Source organism: Nelumbo lutea, chromosome 5 (genome assembly GCF_056320005.1).
Source record: "Nelumbo lutea isolate HS-2025 chromosome 5, American lotus-T2T, whole genome shotgun sequence".
NCBI lineage: Eukaryota > Viridiplantae > Streptophyta > Magnoliopsida > Proteales > Nelumbonaceae > Nelumbo > Nelumbo lutea.
The window spans coordinates 54,936,082-54,953,790 of record NC_142688.1 but is presented as its reverse complement, the minus strand read 5'-3'; positions in this window follow the sequence as shown (position 1 = coordinate 54,953,790).

Sequence of the window (17,709 nt, the reverse complement as noted above, 5' to 3'; positions counted from 1 at the left end):
TTTTTCTTTTAGTTTTTACAAGAAAAACGTTAAAGGAAATTAGGCTCATTTACCTCATTCGATTCAAGCAAGTTGGATCACAGTTTTGCTAAAAATAGCGTTGTTGAACTGGCTTCAACTACACACTACGCTATCTTCAGTGGAAGCTGAGTTTAGGACAAATCTGGGTCTAAACTTCTACCTTGGATCTATACTTGTGGTATCCGTATCAGGTATAATTCTCCTTTCTTGATTTGGTTTCAAATCTAGTCCAGTTCAGTACAAGATCAATCCGAAAAAGTCAATGTTCAAATTGAAGAGATGAGAGATCCATCATATGGATGGACGAACCCTGTAAGAAGGTTGGGCAAATTTTCAAAAATTTCTCTCTCTCCCATCTGGGAATCACATTCCCTATTTTACAAAACTGCATTTTCAATGATCAATCTTGAAACAAACCGGACCATATCGGAAACCAAAAGGGAGGAGAGGGATATACCTGATACGGAGTAATAGTAACTCCCAACGAAGATGTTCACACCCAAGGAAAAAATCAATATCTTCTCCCACTGAAGATGACACAATGTGAGGTGAAGCAGAATCAGTAGGATGGCTCTTCAGCAAGAATGTAGTAAAGGGTTGGTGAGCACAACTTTAGATTGCCTCTTATAACAAGAAGCAATATCAAGAACGGTTCTTGATCACTCCCATAGGTGGAGATCGAATTGGGCAGGGGCGGCAAGAACAGGAAGAAAAGTGCAGAAGACAAAAGTAGTCAAACTGTGAGCTGTATTCTCTCTTAATTCAACAGATTGTGAGTGTGCTTGAAGGTTCGCCCTGCTCTCCTATTTATAGCCTTAAAGAGAGGTTCTCCTAATCCTATTAAGAGTTTCCTAATCCAAATCTTATATTTGGATCTGGACTCTTTGAGTGGATAGGGATAATCCCTTATCCTATCAGCTGATCCAAATCCCAGAACCGCCCCTTATTTAATTAATCCTATTAATCTAGTTCAAATGGGCTTTAGGCCCATTAAGTCTATGTGCTCACTTGCCCTCTTAACTTGCTGCCCAGTTGGCTATCCTTGTATGGCGTAGGACCCAAACATTGATTTACACATCAGCCACATGGGTTCAGCCCAGCCTTTGTTACAAGGCTTGGCCGAATTCACTGTAGGAGACAGTGAACCCCTGAGTCCATCACCATGGGCCCTTAATGGGCCCAATATTTACACTAAATGGTCATTGGGTTCAATCACCTTATGAAAACCCAAGGACTTTGGGTAGATGCAAGATTAGCCCATTAGGTATTACCCTCAATGGTCTTACACTTAACCTCTCAGCCCATAATGATCAAGCACTGCTCGACAAGAGATGACCTCTCCCTCGGCTGCAAGGTATAGCGTTGCACTCTCTACTCACATGGATCCCGGGAATTAAAACCATTTGCAAACCTTTTGAAACCATAATATATATCTATATCTTTATATAAATATATTTTGCAAAATAAATTTCAACGGTTGAAATCAACTGCCGGTAGTTTTGATTTCCATTAGAGAGAGTGCATCCCCGATTATTCACTTTGTCCGACAAAGGGGCTGATCTTGTCACCATGATAACCCACTCAGATGAATTCTCGGACTGCTCCAACATACCCAGGTTTTGACTCCCTCTAAGGATCTCACTGATTGACATATCAAAGATAGCCCAATTCGACACCTAGTGTAATATCATAATCGAGTCTAGGGGTCAGGTGTAACATTCCAATTTTGCCCATCTATCTCCAAGGTCCAGGGCAATACTGAAATTTTGGTCCAGTTCAGGGTTTCATGAAAACCCACATTGCATGTACCTCAAGTCTCACCCTGTCAGTTGAGACAAACCACCCCAACCAACTTGGCGGCACATCAGTCTTAGCCTTGGTAGGATAAATCTCCCCAAATCTATCCAATGGCTGTGAAGATTCTAAACTAACACAAGCCTCATTAAGTGTCCAGTTTAAGGGTATTACACCATAATGACATGAATCAATTATGTACTTTATTCATTTATAATAAATGTCAAAAGGGTACATCAATCTGATTGGAGTTAAAGGGTATAACTGTCAAACACAAATTTACTAGGAAGTCAGTTTCTGCAAAGATTAGAGAAATTTAATGGATTCTAAACCCTTCCAACATTCCCTTAGATGATAAATTTCTCAAAAGTGAAATTGAAAGAGGAAGGATAAAAAATTGTGCAAAAATCATTGAAAGATGCCTTTTACATGTAATAAAGAGTGATTATGTACCGAAAGATCTCGGTGATAGTGGTCGGTGACACAACGAGTAATAGGTCGAAAGAGAGAGGAACACGAGTCCAAACAAAAAAAAAAGGGATTGGGCGGGCATGTTTTATTGTTTTATATTTTAATAAATTTTGAAAGACTTTAGATCCTAGAAGGTCGTTAAGTCTGGACTCAGTTACTCTTAAAACCCTTCAAGTTGAGGAAGGTGGCAATGCACATTTGTCTTTGGCTAATCATGTGGACAAAGCGATATTCTTTGGGAAGCTTCTGGGGGTGTTCTTCCCAGCGGATCAATAACCTCAAGTTCGTGGATTGGTTTAAAGCTAACTTCTTTGATGAGATGATGACCCAATTCTCTCGAGAAGGCCTTTGTTCCAAGTCAGAAGTCCATGACTAAGAGGAGACAAAAAGCTCGTGGTCAGACTATTCTTTTCACACGTGCGAGGGTGAGGTCGTGCGATGCATTGGATATTTTGTTTCAATTGAATTATCATGGTTTTCAAAATCAGACCGGTTCTGTTTTTCTTCAAAATCGTTGATTTTGGTTAGCAAACCGTTAAACCGGCCGGTTAACTATTTAAACGATTTTGACAGTTTTTCAATTTTTATTTTTTTAAATTTTTTTTCGTCAAAACAGGCCTATCGTTCGGGTCAAACGATCTGTCTGACCGTTCGAACCGGTAACGGCACCCCTGGCCAATTCGGTTTTAAAAACCATGAAAATTACACCTTTTTAATTTAAAATGTCTCTTCAAATTCAAATTTAATTTTAAAATAAATTGTTTTCTTTTTTCCTGTCTCTTCTTCCTCCTTGTGCCTCTTTGAACAGGTGCACTGTTATGAAGAGGCTCCTGTCTAAAGGACACATCTGTGTCTATTGGGGTCTGAGACCAATGTATAAAAGAGATGATGGTCGATCCAGTTTACACACACCATTTTTTTGACATTATTCTCTGTTTTCTCTGTAAAATCTGAGCATCAATCTTTTGTGGTTCATGGAGGTCTATTAAACAAGTGCACGCTTACCAGAAGCCTGTGGGCTGTTTTATCTTAACCACCAATTTGCGATCACCTACCTACACCGTAGGAGGCAAATGTGATTTTAAGAAGAGTGACCAAGTGGCACGACTCAGCCCTCCTTCTCCCTTTAATTCTCAATTTCAAGTTTCTACAACAATATCACAACAGTGCAACTTCGATTTAAAAAGTGATTACCAATAAGTTCCATTCTACCTCTTTACTATTTTTACAAATATTTCGATTGTTGGTCTCCATTCTCAAGGGTCTCGTAGTACGAGAGGAAGGGATAGAAGAGGCAAAGGCATAAGCCATGCGGTCCGCTAGAATAGCTGTGCCTCTGCCTTGTCATTAGGCTAGCTTGGGTTAGGAGTGATGTGTGGGGTTTTTTATTTTTAATAAATTTCACCTCATCTTTTTTAAGAAAACTTTTGTTGAAAAGGTTTTTATTTTATTTTATTGCCAAACCCACTACGAAGATTTTTGTTTGGAGATATGACAAAATTTTGACAGATGAGAAGAGGGAAAGAATATCACCAACGGTTTGAGTGGCTGTTGAGTGGTGGGGTATATCGGTACTTAGAAACATATGGAAATATATTTTTTAATTTATTTCAAAGTTTGGTTTTTGAACTTTGCCCCCTAGTCTCTACTACTCAGAAAATTAGCTGCTTCATCAGTGGGCTTAAAGAGAACATCTAAATTGATGTACAGGTAGACATGCACCATGTTAACATCAATGCCATGTCATCAGGAATTAGGATGTTGCATGCATTAGCGAGAAATTTGCATCTTGATTAACATTTATATTGCATGTTATATTGAGAAGTTGAAAAATCGCTCCAAATCCCCCCACTGGAGTAAAGTTTGGGAGTTAAAAAAAACAAGTGAAAGGAGAACGAGAATTGAAACCCAAAATTTGGCTTCACCTTCACCATAACTCCAAAATACCAACGACGGGTCTCATGCACATACCTCCAGCTTGAACCAGTATTACATAAGGCTTTGTCCTGAGATATCAAAAACTGAAGCCATTTTGGGACAACAGACGAGGAAGTGCATGAAGTGCATTAGCATCAACTGCAACGCTGTTACTTTGAGAATGTTTGGGATCGATGTGTTTCATGACCGTTTTCCGATTTACATGTGATTCATTTTAATTGTTTTTAGAAAAAAACGAGATATAGGTTGATTGGATGTTTAAAATGATTTGGCTTAATATTAATGATAACTATTTGACATCTCAAAAAATTGTCAGTTTTTTCAAATTGGAATGCACCATGTCAGCAGGGTGATTGAAGATCACTGAGGCAAATCAAGAAACAAAAATTTAACGTTTCAAGAAACTTTTAATTTCTCGAATCCCAAAACTAATTATTACAAAAATGTTTTATTAAAAAAGAACTACTAATTGCCATTTTTTTTATCAATTCCATTTATTTATTAATGTTGGCACGCATGACACATCTTCAGAAACGGAATGATCGTGAAATACACATCTCCCAAGCAACCTCTTTGTTAGTACTTCGGATGGAGGGGGCATGGGGGAGGCGAAAACAAAATTGATGGGTGAGTGAGTGATGTCCCCTTTTATGATAGACTTCCCTAGGCCTAGAGAGTCTAACTCATTAACAGCATGTGAGAAGTGAAAGGCTAAGAGAGTCGAGATTGCCTCTTTTAAGCAAGGGTCTCTGTTGACTCCGCCACTAACTAAGTCGTCCTTGTGATTTGGGTACACTGTTTGACGTTTTTCCATTGCATTAAGCCTAAGCCCAAGCCCTCATGCCAGGCACATGAAAATTTCTAAAATTGCTCAACCTGAGCCATCCCATGTTGCAGCCCCTAAGGAAGCAAGGATAAGATCCACTTTTGTTTTGAGTTCTATGTGTTCTCTCTTGTAGTCGGAAGATGAGTGTTTGCTTTATATAGCGATGGAGAATTAGGTAGAAACTGTTTTTAAGGGATGTTTGGTATCATGGTTGATTCTATTTGAATGTTGCCATATCAGTTTCATCTAGGCGTTTTGAGTTAAATGGTTAATTCAATATTCAGAAAATTGGATTGGGCATAGAATCCGAAAAGAGAGAAGTGCATGGGTCAGAGATTTAATTGGAGGTCAAAACCATGATGACATGGCATATATGTATATATTGTGGGTTGTATAAGCGTTATATATTGTATTTTACAATATATATTGTCTTCGAATGTAATGGATGGATAGATGAAACGTTTCTTACCTTTTAAAGTAAATGAGCAAGGTTCAAATCTCTTAACTCATATTTTATTTAAGTTATGTATATAATAAAGTAATTTATACAATAAAGAATCACCAATTCAAGTCTTATCATTGTAATTTTGAAATTTCATCTCGTTTAGTGACCTAGATAGTTTTATGAAACTAGAACTGATTTGCCAGTTCTTTTGTTAGACCAATTGGTTAACCAATTTTATATCAAATCCGGTTTCTAGGATATAACTGAACTGGCATGGTAAGTGCCATGAATCACAATTCAACCAGTTTAACTCTCTCCTACAAATTCTCTCTTACTTTTTTTTTCTTACAAATTACAAGAATGCCGTCTCTCTCTCTCTCCTTATAAATTACAATAATACCACTCTCTCTCCAACTGAGGGAGACCTTAGCTTGGCATCTTGGCTGCTAGGAGACCTACATTCAAAGGTAGTCAAGTTCGAGCCAAGCTGAATTCAAACTTTTGATCTCAAGCTCAGGTCTCTAATTTGAATCATCCATAGAGAGAGACATCAATTCGACACCTTGTCAACTAAGGGAGGCCTTAGCTTGACACCTTGCCTGGTAGGAAAACCTCAACTCGACACTTCAATAGCTGAGGGAGACCTCAGCTTGGCACCTCAGCAATTGAAAGAGACCTCAGCTCAACACCTCGAATGCTTGAAAAACCTGTAAAGCATTGATGATGGGTCATGGTGGGTTGGTGGGTCAAGATGGGCGGGTTGGCATTCAACCCTTACCCAACCCAACCAAATCCACCCATTTGCCACCCCAAAATGACCACCAATTGTAGTATTATAACTTATGGGGTTTGCATATGGAGTCCCTTGTTTCGTTCCTTAATGCGAGAACAAAACATTTCCCATCAAAGCTCCTATATGCGTGAAGGTGAAGCTCATTTCATATTTGTGGAGAAGGTCAGGACGCTGAGTATTATAGATGATGCAGAAGAAAGGGGAGAAGAGCTTTAGATGCTTCCATTGCTAGTTGGAGGTTGTGTGGAACTTTCTCCCCAATATCCATCTTGGTGGGTAAGTGAGAATTCAGTTTCAGAGCATAAGCCATTAGGGTTTTCGATAGAACTTTCATTGTCGAATGATCGCTCACTAGTTTTCACAGGCATGCCTGATTTCCTATCTTAGGGATTGCCACAATCAGTGGGCCTTTCAAATTTCAAATAGGGGTGCTTTCGTTTCTACGAACTAGAAAATTACAAGGCAAGCTTGTTTTCAGCTATGGGTTCGGGTCGACCCTTTTTGGTTAACCCAATTAATTGCTACTCACCACCTACAAGCTAGAAGTGCTACATGGAAACACAGGAACATTAAAGCCCAGTTCTATTAAAACTAACTCCCCTTAAGGTCCATCTGGTAATTTCCAAACGCTTAAAGGACCTCTTTGTTAGACAGTGTATGCCCTTATCTCCAATTAGCATGATGTACATTATAACATTTAATATAAATGAATAGAATACATATTTGATTCATGTTATTGTGGTTTGTTTCTGTGTAATACCCTTAAATTGGACATATATGAGACTCGTGTTAACTTAGAATCTTTACAGCTGTTGTATAGATCTGAATGATTTATCCTGCCAAGGTTGACACTGACGTGCCACCAAGTTGGTTGGGGTGCCTTGTCTCAGTTGCCAGGGTAAGACTTGAGGTACATGCAGTGTGGGTTTTCTTGAAACCCTGAATCGGACCAAATTCCAGGGCTGCCCTAGACCTTGGAGACAAATTGGCAAAACTGGACTGGAATGTTACATCTGACCCCTGGACTCGATTATAGTATTGCACTAGGTATTGGATTGGGCTGTCTTTGATGTGCTAATCAAAGAAATCCTTAAAGAGGGTTAAAATCTATGTATGTTGGGATAGTTCGAGAATTCATCTGAGTAGGTAATCATAATGACAGGATCAGCCCCTTTGTCGAACAAAGTGAATGATCGGGGAAATGCATTATCTTTTATGGAAACCTAAACTGCCGATAGTGGATTCCAAATGTGTTTGAAATTTGGTTTTGTAAAATATATTTATATAGAGATATACTTATATATTATGGTTTCAAATTATTTGCAAAAGGTTTTAATTCTCGGGATCCATGTGAGTAGAAAGTGCAGCACTGTACCTTGCAGCCAAGGGAGATGTCCTCTCTTGTCGGGTAGTGTTTGATCATTATGGGTTGAGAGGTTAAGTGTAAGACCATTGAGGGTTATACCTGATGGGCTAATATTGCATTTGCCCACAGTCCTTGGGCCTTTATAAGATGGTTGGACCTAAGGACCATTTAGTGTAAATGTTGGGTCCATTAAAAGCCCATGGTGATGGACTTAGGGGTTCATTGTATTCAGCAGTGAATTCGGTTAGGCCTTATAATAGAAGATAGGCTAAACCCATGTGGTTGATGTGTAGATCAATGATAGGGTCCCATGCCATACAAAGAGAGCCAAGCTAGCCAGTATTAAAAGGAAGTGAGCATTGGAAGCTTAATGGGCATAAAGCCCATTTCGAAATGGGTTAATTGGATTAATTAAATAGGGGTGAATCTGGGTATGGATGAATAGATAAGGATAAGAGGATAACACTTATCCACTTAAAGAGTTCAGATCTAAATAGAGATTTGGATCAGGGAACTCGTAATTTGATTAAGAATAGCTGATCTTTGTCTGCAGATAAGATAAGATTTAGATTAAGAGACTCTAAACAAATTAGGAGGTCATCTCTTTAAGGATATAAATAGAGAGCAGGGCGAATATGAAATGATACACACATTATAGATCACAGTTTGATTATCTCTGCTTTTCTCTCTCTACTTTTGCTGCCTTACCCTGTTCGATCTCCATTTTCTTGGAACTGGTCAAGATTAGATCTTGATATTGTTTCTTGGCAGAAGAAACAATTCAGAAGCTGTGCTCACTACCCCATATGATTCTTGCTAAAGAATCAGAAGTTCTTGGTGAAGAACTACCTATTGATCCTGCCTCATCCTAAGTTATATCATCTTCAGTGGAGGGAGGATTTGGTATACTCTTTGGGCGTGAACACCTGTGTTGGGAGGAGCATTTTTGCATGGACTCCGTATCAGGTATACTTCTCCCTATTTTGGTTTTAGATTTGGTCCGGTTTGGTTACAAGAACGAATCTTGAAAATGCAGTTTTCTAAATTGGGAATACGATTCCCGAATGGGAGGAAAGAAATTTTTGAAATTTTGCCCAACCTTCCTATAGGGTTTGGCCATCCATATGATGGATCTCCCATCCCTTCAATGGTATCAGAGTTAGGTTCAAGTCTTAAACCAAATTAGATCAGATTTGAATCTGCGCAAATGGGTAGAAGGCGTTCTACCCAACTTTTGTAGCTAGCATTTTTCTGGGAATTGGTTTCCAGATTATGGGCGAATGATCTGAAAAATAAATCTTTATTATCATATAATATTTATATAATTGTTCGGTGAATGTTTCTTGAATTCTTGGGCTGCACGTGTGATGAAGATCGAATCTTTTTGGTGCTAAGATTGGTGCACCCTGCTATTTCTTTTCTATTCAATCTAGTGTGTAAATATATATATATATATTTTTTAGACAAATTATATAGGATTTCGATGTGATGTAATAATAGAAAAATTAGGTTTTTCTATTTGATTTCCATCTAGAGATTGTTGGAGTGCGCAATAGAGGAGAAAAAGATTTTGCAAAAAGAAGTTCTGCGATCTGCGATTTTGTAGATATCGATTCTATAATCTGCGATTAATTGTTATTTGCAGGTTTGCAGGATGTCCAAGAAAACCACAATGCATCCCTCTAATTTTGTTTACTTGATAATTTGATTATCTAGATTTAATTTATTTTTTAGATCATTATTCTTGAACTAAATCTTGAATCGAACACCAAAACTTGGGCTGATTTGCACCAGATTTGGTCCAAACTTGTTAGACCGAATTGTTGGTTTGATGGCGTTGTTTTTTCTGACCCAAAATTCAATTTCGGCCAGAGGGTCGATGGCCCACTTCAAGTTTTTTAATTTGGCCCACCTCTGTAAAACCCAATTTTAATATGTTAAAACTACATCAGCCCTAATTCAGCTATATGAGCTGAACTGCTCTTTGCTATTCCGCCCATATACCTAGATAATATTATTGGATGATGTTATGGGTTCTTTTGGGCTGATTCTGATTTAACCTAATTAATTTAGGGCTTTACAGATATTTTAATTGATTGGATCAATTTGTTTCATGCATGTGATGTATGGATGTGTGATGTGCTATGTACATGGGCCATAAGCACTTGGCCCATGTTAATTCAATAATGGCTCTTTCGCACACCATGGACGAATGCACATCATTGCCATGGTGCCCATAAGATCATTGGATGATCTCCTTGCTTAATGGGCCCACATCAGCTTCCTCCTCAAGAGGAACCATATGGAACCCTAGCCGTTTATGGCCTATTTGAATCTAGCTTTGAGAAAGTCAGTGGGAGCCACTTTGGTTTGACCTAAATAAAACTACGACGTAACATTTTGTTACCTCCAGAAAAATATAAGGGCATGTGATAAGGAGATTCATGTGATGAAGTCTCTAAAGGCCTTCCATCATTAACATGAAGATGGGTCCTTTAGTAATGAGGAGAAGCACCATAAAATTGGGCTATCCATTTGCTGTTGGATTGTTTCATAAGATGATAGGAGCGACATTGACCGATGTAGGAGGGTCTATCCTAAAATGGAAGACTCTCTCACGGAACCTTGGCGTTTACGAATATGATGGGTAATGAGGAGCGGCATGTGATAAGGAGATTCATGTGATGAAGTCTCTAAAGGCCTTCCATCATTAACATGAAGATGGGTCCTTCAGTAATGAGGAGAAGCACCATAAAATTGGGCTATCCATTTGCTGTTGGATTGTTTCATAAGATGATAGGAGCGGCATTGACCGATGTAGGAGGGTCTATCCTAAAATGGAAGACTCTCTCACGGAACCTTGGCGTTTACGAATATGATGGGTAAGCACTTACTGGATAGAAAGGTTTAACCTAAAATGGCAATGAACTTTGTCTGATAGAGGCCAAAGGGAAAGATCATTAGATGAGTGGATATGATCCTTTACAGAAGGTGGTGGCGTTATACAACTGAAACAATTGGCTCCATACACTATATGTGGTTTCTCACATTTCCAGAGACATATTTCGCAGTCTCTGCTAGTGATGTAGGAGGGAAATCTCAGAGATGAATAAATGGAAATTGGGCATAGATTAAAAGTCATTTCTGTGTAGATAACATGAATCAAATCGGGTTGTGGATTAATATTTGCTTTGCCTTTTATCAGAAACGGCAAATGGACAATTCGTCAAACTATTGGACGATAATAAGCTTAAGGGCCCTAATTACACTAACTAGTTTCACAACCTTATGCTAGTTCTGACGTCCAAGAAATTGGACAAAGTTGCTAAGACCTCTACTCCAGATCGTCTAAGTGATATGGCTTTTGAGGCCCGCATGAGGGAATATCAAAAATGGGAGGAGAAAAACTCTCTTGCCCGGTACTATATCATAGCGTCCTTAGACAAGCAGATACAACGACAGTTCGATTAGATCAAAGTGTCCAAGGATATGTTGGATTGTATAAGGACCATGTATGAAGAGCAGAATCGTTTTACTCATCAAAAGGTCCTAAAACAGTTTATGGCCACACAAATGTTTAAGAAATAGCTAGTTTATGACCATTGCCTTAAGATGATGTGATACATTAATGAACTGGAGGCTCTTGGATTTGGGCTAGATCATGTCACCAAAGTTGATGCCATCATGAACTCTTTGCCTCATTCCTTTAATCAGTTCATAACGAACTATAATATGAACAAGCTAAATGTTAGCCTTTAGGAAATCAACAATATGTTGTAGAAGGCCAAAGAACTGATAAAGAAGGATGAACCCATAGCCATGCTTGTTGAATGTAGCAAATCGAGCAAGAAAAAGAGGAAGCCAGAGAAGAAACCTTAAAAGAAAGTTAGCAAGGCAAAAAGGCAGAAGAAATACAAAGCATCAAATGCTTGTCACTTTTGCAAGCAGCGATCACTGCTAGAGGAATTGTCCTTAGTACCCGGAAACCAAGAAACAAGGTAATTTCAACTCCTTTGTAATAGAGACCAATATGTTGGTCATTTTTGCTTCATAGTGTATTGACTCCGGGGCTTCTACTCATGCATGTAATACATTGTACGGGTTCGGGACAAGCAGAAGACTAAGTGATGGAGAAGTAATTCTTTACCTGGGGATTTCTGCAAGTGTTGCAGGTACAACCATAGGAACTGTAGAATTGTATTTCAGAGAATGAATTATTACATTAAAAGATTGTCTTTGTGTCCCCAATTTGAGAAGAAATTTGATTTCTGTTTCAAAACTATGTGTAGATGGTTATTCTGTTCCTTTTAGTAATGTGATTACTATTAAAATGAATAACAAATTCCTCGCATATGGAGAACTTAAGAATGGTCTCTCTGTTCTCCATCCCTTTTTAGAAACAAATTTAACTGAAACTATGTCAGATAATATCCCCAAGAAAAGAACTCGTGATACAGTTAATCCCACGTGTCTGTGGCATTATTAACTTAGTGACATTAACATTGATCGTTTCACAAGGTTGGTAAAGGATGGTCCTTTGGATTTTCTAACTGTAGAAGATCTTTCAACCTGTGAATCTTGCCTTAGGGTAAGATGACGAAACGGCCATTCACCGGTAAGCCTGAAAGATCAATAGGCACGCTTGACCTTATACATACTGATGCATGTGGTCCCATGAATGTTAGGATACATAACCAGCACATTTATTTCATAACATTTACCGATAATCACTCACGATATAGTTACGTGTACCTAATGAGACACACATCCAAATCCTTTGAAAGGTTCAAAGAGTTTAGGCAAGAGGTCAAGAAATAGTTAGGAAGACCCATTAAGGCCCTTCAATCATATTGAGGAGGCGAATATCTCTCCGAGAAATTTAGGGATTACTTAAAGGAAAATGGGATAGTACACAATTGGCTCATCCTGCTACACCATAGTTAAATGGTGTGTCAGAGAGGAGGAACTGAACTTTATTAGATATGATCCGATCACTTCTCGTCCATTCGGAATTACCTACATCCTTTTGAGGATACACATTAGAGACTACGATATACATACTGAATCGGGTTCCAACTAATTTCATTCTAAAGACTCCCTATGAGCTTTGGACCGACAAGAAACCAAGGAGAGTGTGAAGAAGGAGATCAAAAATAGATTATGGATGGGCCCTAACCATGAATTTTTGCCATGAATGAGAAATTGGGGTATGAATAAGACTGGCCCATAATAGAGCATGAATCAGTCCCATCCACAGCCAATCGAACAACTGTTCATCCCGTAACACAGTGCCGAACAATACCTTAACCGCTCAACCGGACAAAGCACTTTGTTGTTGGAAGACCCTTGGGGTCTCCTTTCTTGTTGAGCAAGAAACACAAGTCCGTGATTGACCAAAGGCTCATCTCTTTGAGGGGGTGAAGGCCAACCATTCCCAGGATTTTCTTTGCTCTGGGTCAGATTTAAAGCTGGAAACAGAAAGCTCATGGTATGGATACTGTTCTAATACATCGGTGTTTTCCCTTGAGAGTAAAAAATCCAAACAATTGGCAGACTTGTACAATGTGACGGTGGTTAGACCTTCCTCCAAAGGATCTTAAAACACTAGGGAAAGGGATAAGAGAGATAGAGGTAGGGATGGCCCAACACCCTCCTACTAGAGTTGGTGTCTACTTGGCTTTTCTTGGTTCCCTTTTCTTTAGTTTCACTTAGTTTTTCTCTTTTGGGGTGCCTAAGGTTTTGTTCGGTTGCCATCTAGGTTTCTGTGTGTTCTTTGCCTTGGTGCACCTCAGGTCTCTCACCTTGGTGTCGGCAGTGACTCTATGGGGTTATTTTCTTGTTTTGTTTTTGTATACTTTTCTATCTTAAATAAAATTTACCTACCTTCAAAAGAGTAAAAAAAAACAAAAAGAGGATTTGAGATTTAAAACCATTTGGTTAAGGCTACAAACCCAAGGTGATAGAAAAACAAATTTAAAGGAATCTAGGAGAAAGGTAACCAGCAAAGTCAAAGTTATGTGCAATGCTTAGTACAAATTGTATTTACATATTTCCTATGCTTTTCCACATATTAATAAAATTGCCAATTTACTTGCCAACAAAAAAAGTCATGTCCATAATCCAATGCATGCTTTTTCAAACTTTTTTGCCCCTTTTGGCATTCTTCTTCTTTATAACTATGTAATCACGGATCAAATTTTTTACACGAATCTCTTGAAGGTCATAACATACAAGAGTTTTGTAAAAGCATCCACTGCTTACAAAGAAAGAGATGCATTATTAAATGCCATTTCATAGAATCAGGTTTTCCATTGATTTCTATTTCATTATTTTATTGTTTTTGATTTCCTAGCTTATGAGGTCTGACTAAATAAGATCCGATTATAATTTATATGCCTTTACCTTAGTAATTTGACAAGAAACCTATTAATTATGTTGTTCTTTCTTCTCAAAAAATCTTATGTAAGCCCTAAAAGTGATTAATTTAGGCATCTCATATTAAGTTCTTATTGGTAAGCCATGAAAAACCAATCCATACCCTATTATAATTGGAACTCAACATGCACACCCTGGCCCTGTGTAATAGGATTGGATTGGTTCAGGTTAGTTGGGTTGGACCAGACTATTGGCAGACCTAAATGCCATGTAGTGTTGTACCATAACCACACCATTTTCATTTCTAAAAACTCCCCCAGTTCCTAAGGATCCCATATTACACAAAGATCCTCCATCAAAGTTCAGCTTTATTCTATTATGTTGAGGAGGTTTTCAATCCACCAAAATTATGTCTCTTCTATTTTTTAACATAATACAACTTCTAGAACAATGCCCACCCACAATGTTTTGAGAGAATAGAATGTTAGAGAAAGATGAACAAAAACTGAAGATAATATTTTTACTTTATATAAAAATAACATGAACAACCTTCTTACATGAAATTCTATTATAAAATTCTCTAGAACATGAACAACTTTGTTAATGAAATTTAAAACATGAAATTAAAAACAACCACTATTACTACCATTCACTTTAACATCATTCATAAACCAAACACAAGAGAAACTAATTTCCTCCAACAGCATATTCTTCTTCTTCTTCAGGTTCCTCATCATTAGTCCATTCATTTCTCACAACTCGGGTCTTAGTAAGCATCTATTTTAGTTTCAATAGCTCTTATTTTAAACCGTCAATGTACATTTCTAGTTTTGAGCACTTATGCATATAGTACTGTAAGTCTTCATAATTTATATCATCTATTTTAGTTTCACCGCCTTTCTAGCTGCATCTTATTTCGTCTCATTTTTATAAAGAGATCCCTTTCCAAAGAATTTCCAATTGTTAACATCGATTGTTATAAGAAAGGAAGCCTTGAAATCCTTTCCCACATCTTCAACCAAGAGTATGGGACTTGACATGTGCAATTTGGAACATAGCTTGTTAAGTACATTCTTGAATGAAATACACATCTCGTTTAGTGCTTCCATCTATGTGCTAAATGAAATATTAATAATAAGGTGAAACGTTAATTGCAATTTCATTATGGTAGAGTAAGAAAAGTAATTCTTTAACACTATATATTCTAGTTATATTAATATATTGAAATTGTATAGTACAAACAAACCTGAATGTTTGGGTAGCATGAAGATATGGGATTAAAACAATACTCATAAAGTTCAGATTTGTATACCTATTGGTTTCAGATTAACAAAGAAGAAGAGATAAAGAAGAGAAAAAGAGTAAAGAAAGAAGAATGAAGAAAGAAGTCTGGTTCGAACTTTTGAGAAAAAATCTAGTCTCTCCAGTCGGTCATGATGTATTTAGCTTTCTATTTTAAAGAACAAAATGACTTTTGTGCCCCTACTTAAGTATGTGACACATCACCTAACTCAATATTACACCTCACATTAAACATAAACAGAAAGACTAATCCCAGCATGTTACATATGTAGTCTACTCTCATCCAGTTCAACCCTTTGGTGAACAGATCTGCCCATTGGCTTCCTATGTTAACATATGTTGTACTTATTACTCCACTAAGAACCTTCTCTCTCACAAAGTGACAATCAACTTCTATGTGTTTTGTTTTCTCATGAAAGACTAGATTAGAAGAAATGTGAACTGTAGCTTGGTTGTCACAGTGAAGCTTCATCGATCGATGTATCAATTGAGTATTCCATTTCCTGTAGAAGGTTTCTCAACCACACCAATTCACAAGCTGTATGTGTCATGGCTCTGTATTCAGCTTCTACGCTGCTTCTTGCCATTACTGTCTTTTTCTTATTCTTCCATGTCACCAAGTTAACCCCAAGAAAAGTACAATTACATGTAGTCAACCTCCAGTCAAATAAAGAACCAACCTAATCATCATCGGTGTATCTTTCTATTTTAAGTTTTCGTTTACTCTTGTATAGAAGACCATAACCAGGAGCTCCTTTCAAGTACATTACAATCCTTAGAACTGCATCCCAATATAGAACCTGAGGGTTTTGCATAAATTGAATTACCACACCAACCGCAAATGAAATATCTGGCTGAGTGATGATTAGGTAGTTTAGGTTACCCATTAACATTCTATACCTTCCTAGATTTTCAAACATCTCACCCGTATCACTACTCAACTTAACATTCAATTCCATGGGTGTTTCAGCTAGTTTGACACCCAACAACCCTATCTCCTCCAGTAGATCAAGGACATTTCGTTTGGCACATGTTAATACCATATTTGGACCTTGCTACCTCTATCCCTCGGAAATATCTTAGTTTTCTAAGATCCTTTGTCTAGAAGTTGACGAAGAAATATCTTAATTCTTGGGCTTGTTTGATTCTTCGTCTTCTTCGAAAGAGAAACCCAGTTCTCGAGTGCAGAAGATGATGAAATGGGGATCATTTAGACTCGATTTCCTTTGGGGTACCGAATCTGAATAGACTAAGATACAAAGTTGAGTGGCTCTAAAATGGATCGCATGTTGGGCTGATCTGGTCTACTTGTTTGGTGATTGGTCTACACCCTATAAATGCTATTGAGTGGGGCCTACTAGCTCTTATATGCTGCTCCCAATAGAAAGAAAGAGATCTACCAAAATAAATAGGAAAAAAAAGAAATGCAAGAAAAAAAGGACAAATAATACAAGGTTAACCTCTTCTCTCTCTCTCTTTATGAGGAGTGCCATATGAGATTTACTTCACCATGTTTCTATTTATTACTGTTAATTAAATTTCTGTTAACCATCATTTACCATTAATTTTCTATTATCAATCAATTAATTACTATTTGGGCCCATTTGGTTTGTGGGTATAGGGGACTAGAATCAGAATGACCCAACTATTTGGTTGGGTAGACCATCCCGATCAGATGTGACTAGATATCAAATGAATTTGGATTATAAAAGTCTGATAATGCTTCTTAAACTCTTCCAAAATCTAGCGTGTGTGGAAGATATAGGTTGGCTTTTAGACATAAGGACTATCTAGGCAAGAAGACCTTGACTTTTTTTTTTCATTCTTCATTTTTTCTCTTGATTTTTTTTATTATTAAAAGAAGACAACCTTGACCATGAAGTCAATAAGGCTATGTTTGGTTTGAAGGAAAAGGTAGGGAAAGGAAGGGAAAGGTAAGGAAACCTATACAAGGTTTGTATAGATTTCCCTACCTTTCCCTTTTATTCATTCTTCATTTTTTTTTCTCTTGATTTTTTTGATTATTAAAAGAAGACGACCTTGACCATGAAATCAATAAAGCTATGTTTGGTTTGTATAGATTTCCCTACCTTCCCCTTCCTTTCCCTACCTTTTCCTTCAAACCAACCACAACCTAACTGATCACATTTTCCATGTTGTAGGCTTGGAATGCAATTTCATTTGCACTGGCACAAATATATGAGAGTGCAAATTCTGGTTCATCTTTACTTTGGGTTTTACTTTCATTTAGGTTTTATTTTACACCATTTACACTTTAAACAGACAAAACAATGCCATTTTTTAAACAAAAATAAAACAGAATGATTCGTTTGCAGTCCTATTCTTTTGCGCCAGCGCAAATGAAATCGCATTGCAGA